The sequence below is a fragment of the Oryctolagus cuniculus genome, chromosome 14 (assembly GCF_051225735.1).
Source record: "Oryctolagus cuniculus isolate XC-2025 breed Fujian yellow rabbit chromosome 14, ASM5122573v1, whole genome shotgun sequence".
Taxonomy (NCBI): Eukaryota; Metazoa; Chordata; class Mammalia; order Lagomorpha; family Leporidae; genus Oryctolagus; species Oryctolagus cuniculus.
Window position 1 is genome coordinate 68,122,406 of NC_142880.1, and position 9,191 is coordinate 68,131,596.

The following is a 9,191-nucleotide window of genomic DNA, read 5'->3' on the forward strand; positions in this document are numbered from 1 at the left end:
ATTGTGACTATCCAGGCCAGTGAATGTCTAAAATATCCAGGTGGCAAAAGGAGAAAATGAGGAACTTGTACAATTTTTGGAGCATCAGGGGAGAGATCTTTATCTGCTGGCTCACTCCCCAAATGCCAGCTCTCTCCCCAAATGCCCACAACAGGCAGGACTGAGCAAGGTCACAGCCAGGAGCTAAGAACTCAAACCTGGTCTCCCAGGTGGGTGGCAGGAAGCCAAGTACTTGAGCCATCACCTGTTGCCTCCCGGGGTGCCCATTAGCAGGAAGCTGGAATGGAGGGCTGAACCAGAATCCAAACCCAGGCACCCCCATTTGCAGATGAATCCATTCTCAGTAGTGTCTTCTGTGCTGGACAATCTGGGAGCAGTCAGCGTTTTAATAATGAGGAATTTTTTGAGCAAATAGGAATTGGGTGCTAAATCAAATTACGTTACATCAAACAAATCAAGCGAAGCTTATTTACTGCTTCTATTAGGCATAATGCTAAATTTTGGATTATAGAAATTAAATTTTTTTTAAATCTCTGTGTTTCTTATTTTCAAGGGCCTCAAAATCTAATAAACAGATAAGTAAGCAGAAAAAAGAGACTATAAAATGTGATCATGCCTAGGATGGCTGTAAGCATAAGGTTCTGTTGGAAATTTGGAAATGAAAAAAGGATCATTGAACCCAGTCTGGAGACAGGGTCAGCATGGTAAACTTGGCACACTTCGATCAAGTGAACCGGCACTTTCTCTTGGGTTTTAGCCTCTACTTGAACAACACCCAGCAAACCAAACCATAGCACTGCCTAGCTAGTGATTTTGATTTGTTTCGATTTTTATAAATAACATCTCCTGACAGTTTGTTCCAGCCACTACCATACAAATACTAAAATTACTAGGAGCAACTAATTGTCAAGTTTAACTTTATCCTAATGATCTCATCTTCTAGAACTTCCAACCCTGGAGCCACAACCTAGAGCCTTCAAACTGTCTGATTCTTCAACAAGCTTAATCATTTGTCCCTGGAATGCTTATGCATATATTTGATCCATGTTTCTTTCTTTTTTTTTTTTTTTTTTTTTTTTTTTTTTTTTTTTTGACAGGCAGAGTGGACAGTGAGAGAGAGAGACAGAGAGAAAGGTCTTCCTTTTGCCATTGGTTCACCCTCCAATGGCCGCTGCGGCCAGCATGCTGCGGCTGGCGCAGCGCGCTGATCTGATGGCAGGAGCCAGGTACTTATCCTGGTCTCCCATGGGGTGCAGGGCCCAAGCACTTGGGCCATCCTCCACTGCACTCCCTGGCCACAGCAGAGAGCTGGCCTGGAAGAGGGGCAACCTGGACAGAATCCGGCACCCCGACTGGGACTAGAACCTGGTGTGCCAGCGCCACAAGGCGGGGGATTAGCCTAGTGAGCCGCGGCGCTGGCCTGATCCATGTTTCTAATAATAATTCTCACTTTTTATGAGTAGCAGGTGATTTCCATGAAAAATAGAATCCTGAGAATCTCTTAGTCCATGGTATACTTAAAAGAAGGAAGAGCTATGAATTACAATTTTTAATCAGTTTATAACTAAGATGATATTATAGCATGGATGCATTCATTAATACTTATAATACACTGATATCTCAAAATATCGAAAGGGAAAGTATTGTTACTATATGAGGTGCCTGTGTAAAATATTAGCTGCTTTGGTTTATTTGTTAAGTGGTGCTTTACATACAATGGGAAATGGAGGCCTTCTCAATATTTTTGTTCACTAGCCTTTTCACCTAAATTATCTTTTCTCCCCTTGTGCATATAAAAAGGCACACTAGATGTTATCCTAAGAATTACACTAATTGCAAACTCTTTTGGACAGTCTTGTTGAAAGATTAGTTAGCCCCTGAATACATAAAAGAATACTAGAAGAAAGCAAGGTGTTTTTAAAGTGAACAAGATAAATTAGAACAATAGCCAAAGAAAGTCATGGGAACAGCAGTTTGTATCAGATAAGAGCTAACTTGATCCTTTGAGACTTTTCCAAAATGGAAGTATGCTTTGAAGGGAGCTGTCCTTGAAGCTCATAGAGTTTACAGCTCTGAGAACTGTTTGATATCTCAAACAAAAATGCAGTTGGGGGATAACTACACACAGTGCCAAATTTCAAATGGGACTGAATGCACTCAGAGAATAACAAACATTAGAAGAATTTTTCCTTGAAAAGAATGTTATTAAGAAGGAGGGAGGGTAGCTTGTTAAAACCAGAGCCAGTGCCTTCAGATCTTTGTGAGACAGTGCCAACATCAACATGTAAGAAGCACGTAGGGTATCAAATGGAATCCAAACAGCATTAATCCCTTGAATTAGTGAAATATATTATAGAATCTGCCATTTGTGCTTTGGCCTTCAACAAAACCAGGTGACTATATAACTATTTTAAGACATTTGCTAATTGGTATGAGAAATTTTTAACTGTTTTTTTCTTTTTTTATTTAATGAATGCATTTTTACATAGATACAACTTTAGGAATACAGTGATTCTTTCCCTTATGCCCCCCACCCCACTCCCTTCCCACTTCCCGTTCCCTCTCCCATCTCCTTCTTCATTATGGATCATTTTTAGTATGATTTTATGTATAGAGGACCATCTCTATGCTAATCATAGAGTTCAACAATTTGCCTCCATGCCCACACACAATCTGTATGAGAAATTTGACAGTTAAAGAGAGCATAGAGATGGGCATTGAGGCACAGTGGGTTAAGCTTCTGCTTGGGACACCTGCATCTCATTTCTGAGTACACGGTGCATGTCCCTGGTACTCCCTGCTTCTGACCCAGCTTCCTGCTAATACACCTGGGAGGCAGCAGATGATAATGATAGTCCAAGTACCATGGGAGAACGGGATGGAGTTTCTGCCTCTGGGCTTCAGGCTGACTCAGACCTGGTCCTTTCAGGCATTTGGGGAGTGAACTAGCAGATAGGAGACAATTATCTCTGTGTCCTTCTCTCTGTCACTCTGTCTTTCAAATAAATAACTCTAAGGGAGGGCGGGTGGGAGGGAGGGAAAGGGAGTGAGAGAGAGAGAAAGAGAGAGAAGGAGGAGGAGGAGGTGAAGGAAGAGGAGGAGTAGAAAAGAGAAGGGAAGGGAAAAGAAGGGAGGGGAAGGGAGGGGAGGGGAAGGGAAGGGAAGGGAAGGGAAGGGAAGGGAAGGGAAGGGAAGGGAAGGGAAGGGAAGGGAGGGAAGGGAAGAGGGTGTTGAGGTGGGCATGCGGCACGGATGCCACTTGGAATGTTCAATTCTGTATTGGAGTGTCTGGGTTTGCATCCTGTCTGTAATTGTGATTATAGCTTTCTGATAATGCATGCCCTGGGAGGCAGCAGGTGATGACTCTAGTAGTTGGGTCACTGTTACTCAAGTTGGAACATGTAGGTAGAATTCCTGGCTTCTGGCTTTGACTAGCCTTCATTGATTGTGGGCATTTGGGAAGTGAACCAACAAGTTGTTAGTTCTCTTGAATAATGAGGCTAATGTTAATGATATTAGAACTTTCATTGCTTGAAAAAATAAGAAACATAAAATATTTCAACTATTTTAGAAGTATTTATTACTGATTTTAACACAATATGTAAGAATCACATATTCCCCCCAAAAAAGTTAATCTCTATTAACTTACTTTTTAGATTATGTTTTATAATAACAGTAAAAGAGTTACTTGTACTTTTTTAAGCCTTGAAGGATGTTTCTCGTGTGTACTAGAGCAAACCTAACAGTTTGTAGCTGCACTCAGGCTATAACACACACAACTGTTGTGCTTTGAGAGGGGCTAAGGAAATGTTTGAATACACTGCAGTCCACATCAGACATAGATCATGTGAGAAAAATAACTCATACCATCTGCCCTGGTACACAAGGAAGCTAGGTCCATAGTTCTCATAGAAGAAAAAAACAGATATTATAGTTAACCCTAGGGCTCCACATCAATGTCTGGCTTTGATCAAGGACTCATTCCATAGATGTAATTATTTCTGGAAAACTTCTCATTAAACAATATTTCTGGAATACCTGGAATTCATTTTTCATTATAACAGTATCGATCTATCTATCCCATTGTTCAAACTGGTATTTAGATCGGATTTTATGGAATTTCTTCCCAAGTGTCCTATCTGGTTTTCTCGAAGTCAACAATGCGGTGTAAGTCTGGTTCATGATCTTGCTTTATCTAATACATGCCCCTCAGTCATTCACTTTTCTGGTACATCTGAATTGGCTAGTCCAGGAGGCAAGGGCTCTTGAGGTGAGGTGACTATGAATTGTCTCTGTAAGCTTTGGTAAACACTGAAATCCAAGGAGCTTATACAACTAAAATCTGAATCAGAAACTGAAAATTCTTAAAGTCCAAGGGGGACCACTGGCAGGGTCCAAAAATCCAAGAATGAGATTGGAAAAAAAGAATGGAGAGAGAAAATTACAGAATTGGGGATGAAAAGAACAATATGGAAGATCTGCCTGGTCAAACAGCTGGACAGGCATTGTTGACAGCAGCTGCTCTTACTGTTCAGCAGGGAACAGTGAAAAAGACCAGCAACAGTAGGTTAAAGCCACAGCTTGCAGCACCAGCATCCCATATGGGCTCTAGTTCAAGTCACAGCAGCTCCACTTCTGATCCAGTCCCTTGCTAATACTACTGGGAAAGCAGTGGAGGATGGCCCATGTCCTTGGGTCCTGGCACCCATGTAGGAGACCTAGAAGAAGCTCCTGGCTTCTTGCTTTGGCCTGGCCCAGCTCTGATGGTTGCAGCCATTTGGGGAGTGAACAAGCAGATGTAAGATTTATCTCTCTCTCTCTCTCTCTCAGGCCAGCACTGTGGCACAGCGGGTTAATGCCCTGGCCTAAAGCACTGGCATCCCATATGGGTGCCAGTTCTAGTCCCGGCTGCTCCATTTCTGATCCAGCTCTCTGCTATGGCCTGGGAAAGCAGTAGAAAATGGCCCAAGTCCTTGGGCCCCTGCACCCACATGGGAGGCCTGGAAGAAGCTCCTGGCTCCTGGCTCCTGGCTTTGGATTGGCACAGCTCTGGCCGTTGTGGCCAATTGGAGAGTGAACCATCGGATGGAAGACCTCTCTTCTCTCTCTCTCTCTCTCTGTGTAACTATTTCCAATAAATAAATAAATCTTTAAATATATATATTTATATATCTCTGTCCCCATCTCTCTCTCTAACTCTTCCTTTCAAACAAGTAAATAAATCTTTTTTAAAAAGAAAGACAGGGTCCCTGGACAAACGCTGGGAACATGACAAAGTTGCTCTCAAGGCCATTGTCACATGAAACACAACAATGGAGATTATTGAGCACCCTGATACAAACAATTGACTCAATAAATATTCAGTGAAGGAATGGGTAAATAAATGATGAACTCTTCTGTGATACATAAGAACTGAGAAGTCTTCATTCTAAGTTTTAAAATTTCCTTGAGATTGCCAAAGGAATTTCTTGTAACCCAAAGAATGAGCCAAACCTAGTGATTCTTTACTAGTCTCTGTCTTGGAATTTTTTGTACCTTGAACTTTTCCAATAGAGCTGCTTTATTCCCAGTGAAGTTCAAGTGAGTATTCATTTCCTCATGTATCATCTAAACGATAAACAAGTCTCTCTGATGCATTGATTCCCAAAACTAATAATGCTGAAGCCAATGTTGTGGCACGGTGGTTTAAGCCATCACCTTCAACACTGACATCCCATATGAGTACTGGTTCCAGTGCCACCTGCTCTACTTCCCATCTACTTCCCATTTCCTTTTAAAAAAAAAAAGCAGCAGAAGATATCCCAAGTGCTTTGGCCTCTGCCACATGGAACACTCAGATGGTTCTTGGCTTCAGCCTGCCCCAGACCCAAGCATTCTGGCTTTTTGGGAAGTGAACCAGAAGATGGAAGATGGATTTCTCTGTCTCTCTGTCTCTCTCTCTCTGTTTCTGTAACTCTGCCTTTCAAATAAATAAACAAATGTTCAAAAAAAAAAAAAAAAAGCTAATACTTTAGGCCATTGCTCAGGCCAATGCTAAAAACCATTTTGTCCATTTTCCTTAAAGTACAGAGAGCTTTCTGTTGTGTTTCTAACATGCTATCCAGTTTGCAATGAAGTACTGTTTATATGGTTGAAATTTTTTTTCTAAATCAGTCCTCTCACCTCCAGTAAATGGATATTTCAAGATCATTACATTAATTTTCTAGGAGTCTTTATTTACCACTTCATTTTTTCATGTGAATGCACAACCTATGAGTATTCTAGAACTTGTATTGATGATGATTTCTCAAGTCCTAAGGGCTTTTTGGTAAAATCTTGTAAATCTTAAGAATTTTCTGTTAGAATAACCAGTAATGTAATACATAATTTTATATCAAGTGGCTTTAAATAATATCCGTTAAAATCAATTTGACTTTTTGGAGGTGGCAGGTAGCATAGTGATTTTCTGCAAGTGTGCACAGTGGGAGGCAGTAGACAATTGCTCAAGCACTTAGGTCCCCAGCACCGTATGAGAGGCAGGAACTGTGTTCCCAGCTTCCAGCTTTGGCCTAACCCAGTCCCAGAAGTTGCAGGCATTTGAGAAGTAAACCAGAGATAGGTGTTCTCTGTGTCAGCTTCTCTCTATCCTCTTGCTCCTGTCAGTAAATTAAATAAATATTTTTTTAAAATTCTAACCTTTCAAAAGAGGTAATATTGTGTTCATTTGTATATTAAATTGGTGGAAAAGAATATACTGTGTATAAATTATCAAAATCATTTTCTACGTAATATTTGAAAACTATTTTTAATTTAACAATATATCATAGCCATCTTTCCAAGTCATATATATCTTTCTTTAAAAAAAAAATTTTGTTTTATTTCTTTTAAAGACATAGTGAGTAACAGAGCAAGGGAGAGGCAGAGAAACAAATAAATTTTCTATCCACAGATTCACTCCGCAAATGGCAGCATCGCCCTGAGCTGGACCAAGCTGAAGCCAGGAGCCAGGAACACCATCTGGGGTTCCCACATAGGTGGCGGTGTCCCCAAGTACTTGCAACATTTTCTGCTGCTTTCCCAGGCAGATTAGCAAGGAGCTAGATTGGAAGCAGAGCAGCCAGGACTCCAACCAGTGCTCCAATATAGGATGCCAGTGTCCAAAGCAAGAGCTTAATCTCTGCATCACAATGCCAGCCCCCATAGACATCTTTGTATGTCAGAGTATATAGAATCACCTCATTCATTTTATTTTTTTTTTCTGAAAGAAGCTTTTATTTAAGAATACAGACCTCATGCATTTCATAAGTACAACTTTGGGAATATAGTGATTCTTCCCACCATACCCAGCTTCCCACCAACACTCCTACTCCTCCTTCTCCCAGTCCCAGTCCCATTCTCCACTAAGATCCATTTTCGATTAACTTTGTACAAGAAGACCAACTCTATACTAAGTAAAAAGTTCAACAATTTGCACAAAATAAAAAACCTGTTCCTCAACAGTCAAGACCAGGGCTGTTCAAAGTCATTGCATCTTGGGGCTGGCGCTGTGGTGCAGCAGGTTAACGCCCTGGCCTAAAGCGCCGGCATCCTATGTGGGAGCCTGTTCAAGCCCCGGCTGCTCCACTTCCAATCCAGGTCTCTGCTATGGCCTGGGAAAGCAGTGGAAGATGGCCCAAGCCTTGGGCCCCTGCACCCAAGACCCAGAAGAAGCTCCTCGTACCTGGCTTCACATCTGTGCAGCTCCAGCTGTTGCGGCCATCTGGGGAGTGAACCAGCAGATGGAAGACCTCTCTCTCTCTCTCTCTCTCTCTCTCTCTGCCACTCCTCTCTCTGTGCAACTCTGACTCTAAAATAAATAAATAAACAAATCTCGAAGTTGATTTCATTTCTTTTTTTAAACTTAATTAACTTTAAAGAAGCAACCAAGAATGATACATCTTTTGCAACACTATAACTATAGACATAACTATAACTTATGAGATATAAGAGTATCCTCCATTTAACACATTAAAAGAAAATTAGTCCTTGAGAACAAGTTTTATCACTAATTAAGGAAGCACCTAAGAAAACGAGCAATGGAGTTGGACACTTAAACATAATTAAAACTTATGAGACTTAAGAATACCCTCCACTTAATACACTAAAATGAAATAAATCTTGAAGAACAAGTTTTATGGGGCCAGAGCTGTGGCGCAGTGGGTTAAAGTCCTGGCCTGAAGCACTGGCATCCCATATGGGCGCCATTTCTATTTCTGGCTGCTCCTCTTCCAATTCAGCTCCCTGTTGTGGCCTGGGAAAGCAGTAGAGGATGACCCAAGTCTTTGGGCCCCTGTACCCACATGGGAGACCCGGAAGAATCTCCTGGCTTCAGATCGGCTCAGCTCCAGCAGTTGTGGCCACCTGGGGAGTGAACCAATGGATGGAAGACCTCTCTCTCTGTCTCTACCTCTCTCTGTAACTCTGTCTTTCAAATAAATAAAAAATAAATCTTTTTTTTTAAAGTTTTACTGTAACTCTCATAATACAATTCTTTGAGGACAATGGTTCTGCATGGGAAGTTTCAGTGACTCCTGTTGTTAATTTAACAATTAACACACTTATGGATGTTGTCAGTAACAACCCGAGGCTCTTGTCATGAGCTGCCTAGGCAATGGAAGCCTACTGAATCCACAAACTTCATCAGTATTTAGACAAGGCCCTAAGCAAAGTGGAAGTTCTCTCCTCCCTTCAGAGAAAAGTACATCCCTCTTTGATGACCGCTTCTTTCCACTGGGGTCTCACCCACAGAAGTCCTTTTGTAGAACATTTTTTGCCACAGTGTCTTGGCTTTCCATGCCTGAAATGGTCTTGTGGGCTTTTCAGCTAGACCAGAATGCCTTAAGGGCTGATTCTGAGGTCAGAGTGCTACTTAAAGTGATTGTCAAGGCCAGCACAGTGGCATAGTGGGTAAAGCCACCGCCTGCAGTGCCAGCACCCCATATGGGCACCAGTTCGAGTCCTGGGTGCTCCACTTCCAATCCAGATCTCTGCTGTGGCCTGGGAAGGCAGTAGTCCTTGGGCCTCTGCACCTGCATGGGAGACCCAGAGGAAGCTCCTGGCTCCTGCCTTCAGATTGGCACAGCTCCAGCCATTGCAGCCATCTGGAGAGTGAACCAACAGATGGAAAACCTCTCTGTCTCTATCTGCCTCTCCTTCTCTCTCTGCACACCTCT